This window comes from Physeter macrocephalus, unplaced genomic scaffold (genome assembly GCF_002837175.3).
Source record: "Physeter macrocephalus isolate SW-GA unplaced genomic scaffold, ASM283717v5 random_816, whole genome shotgun sequence".
NCBI classification, from domain to species: Eukaryota; Metazoa; Chordata; class Mammalia; order Artiodactyla; family Physeteridae; genus Physeter; species Physeter macrocephalus.
Window position 1 is genome coordinate 19,685 of NW_021146102.1, and position 2,576 is coordinate 22,260.

Sequence of the window (2,576 nt, forward strand, 5' to 3'; positions counted from 1 at the left end):
GCACAGGCTCCAGACGCGCAGGCTCAGTAATTGTGGCTCACGGGCCCAGTTGCTCCGCGGCACGTGGGATCTTCCCAGGCCAGGGCTCGAACCCGTGTCCCCTGCATTGGCAGGAGGGTTTTCAACCACTGCGCCACCAGGGAAGCCCCCTGATTTTTCTCTAGTTTTTTAAAGCTTAGATTATTGATTTGAGTCTTTTCTAATATAAACGTTTTAAAAATATTTATTTATTTGGCTGCACCAGGTCTTAGTTGTGGCATGCAGGATCTTTAGTTGAGGCATGTGGGATATTTAGTTGTGGCATGCAGAATCTTTGGTTGAGGCACGTGGGCTCTTTTAGTTGCGGCAGGCAGGATCTAGTTCCCTGACCAGGGATCAAACTTGGGCCCCCTGCATTGGGAGCATGGAATCCTGTACGTTTTCCTCTAGACACTGCTTTAGCTGCATCCCATGAATTTTGATACGTTTTGTTTTTATTCAGTTCAAAATATTTTCTAATTTCCCATAAGACTTCCTTTTTGTCTGATGGATTATTTTGAAATGTGTTTTTTTGTTATTACTGCTTTTTTTTTTTTGCGGTACGCGGGCCTCTCACTGTTGCAGCCTCTCCCATTGCGGAGCACAGGCTCCGGACGCGCAGGCCCGGCGGCCATGGCTCACGGGCCCAGCCGCTCCGCGGCATGTGGGATCTTCCCGGACCGGGGCACGAACCCGTGTCCCCTGCATCGGCAGGCGGATTCTCAACCACTGCGCCACCAGGGAAGCCCTGTTATTACTGCTTTAACTCTGATGTAAGAGAACATATTTTGTGAGACTTCCATTATATTGTTAAAGATTTCAAACTTTTGTTAAAGTTTGTTTAGTGGCCCAGAACATAGTCTGTCTTGGTGAATGTTTCATGTACGCTTGGTCTAGAGAACTACAGATCAATCTCCTTCATCAACATAGATTAAAAAAAAAATCCTCAACAAAATATTAGCAAAACAGGGCTTCACTGGTAGCGCAGTGGTTAAGGATCTGCCTGCCAACACAGGGGACATGGGTTCGAGCCCTGGTCCTCAGAGCAGGATCCCACATGCCGCGGAGCAGTTAAGCCCGTGTGCCACAGCTACTGAGCCTACACTCTAGAGCCCGCGTGCCACAACTACTGAAGCCTGTGCACCTAGAGCCCGTGCTCCGCAACAAGAGAAGCCACCGCAATGAGAAGCCCGCGCACCACAACGAAGAGTAACCCCTGCTTTCTGCAACTAGAGAAAGCCTGCGCAGAGCAACGAAGACCCAGCGCAGCCAAAAAATAAAAATTAATTAATTAAAAAAAAGATTAGCGGAACAAATCCAGCAACATACAAAAAGTAATACATCACAATAAGTGGAGTTTTTCCTGGGGAAGGAAGGCTGGTTCAACATCTGAAAATCAGTGCAATTCATCATGTTAACACACTAAAGGGGGAAGAATCCCATTATCATTTTACACAGAAATAGTAAGAGAGAAAATTCAACATTCATTCATGATTTTTAAGAAAACTCAGCAAACTAGAAATATAACAATTTCTTTCACCTGGTAAAGGGTATCTACAAAAATCCCACGGCTAACACCATACTTAACGGCGAAGGACTGGATGTTTTCCCCCTAAGATTGGGAACAAGGCCAGGTTGTCCACGCTCATCATTTCTGTTTAGCATTGTCCTGGAAGCTCCAGCCACAAAACAAGAAAAAATCAAAAGGCAAACACATTGGAAAGGAGGAAATAAAACTGTTTCTATTCACAGAGAGCATGACTGCCTATGTAGAAAATCACATGGAATCTACACAAAACCCTAAAACTAATAAATGAGTTTAGCAAGAACACAGGCTACAGAGTAAATTATACCATGCACTGTATTTTCGTATACTGGTGATAAACAATTGGAAATTGACATTTAAAAAATTATTATTTTTGATAGGGCTTCCCTGGTGGTGCAGTGGTTAAGAATCCGCCTACCAATGCAGGGGACACGGGTTCATGCCCTGGTCCGGGAAGATCCCACATGCCGCGGAGCAACTAAGCCCACGCACCACAACAACTACTGAACCTGCGCTCTAGAGCCCGTGTGCCACGACTGCTGAGCCCATGTGCCACAACTACTGAAGCCCACCCGCCTAGAGCTCGTGCTCCACAACAAGAGAAGTCACCGCAATGAGAAGCCCGTGCACCGCAGGGAAGAGTAGCCCCTGCTCGCTGCAACTAAAGAAAGCCTGCACACAGCAACGAAGACCCACAACAGCCAAAAATAAAAATAAAATAAATTTTATTTTAAAAAAACAAAAAAACCACTATTATTTATGATAGCATCTGAAAAATGAAATAATTAGGTATAAATCTAAAAAATATATGTAGGCTCTGTATGATGAAAATACAAAAGACTGATGAAGGAAATCAATGAAGACCTACATAAATGGAGAGATACACCATGTTCACAGATTGGAAAATTTTACTGTTAAGATGTCAATTCTCCCCAGATTGATCTATAGATTTAACATAATCCCCATCGAACTCCCCCTGGATTTTTTTTTTTTTTTTTTTTTTTTTTGCGGT

The 2,576-nt window shown here is 44.0% G+C and overlaps 1 protein-coding gene across 1 annotated transcript in view; it reads left to right on the forward strand.

Annotated features, from left to right (window-relative positions):
* Nucleotides 1-2,259, forward strand: part of TEPSIN (TEPSIN adaptor related protein complex 4 accessory protein) — a 14,422-nt gene extending 12,163 nt beyond the window's left edge. The window contains exon 14 of the transcript XR_008616791.1: nucleotides 1,945-2,259. The gene's annotated coding sequence lies outside the window, so the exon portion shown is untranslated. The remainder of the gene's footprint in view (nucleotides 1-1,944) is intronic.
* The last annotated feature ends 317 nt before the right edge of the window (nucleotides 2,260-2,576 follow it).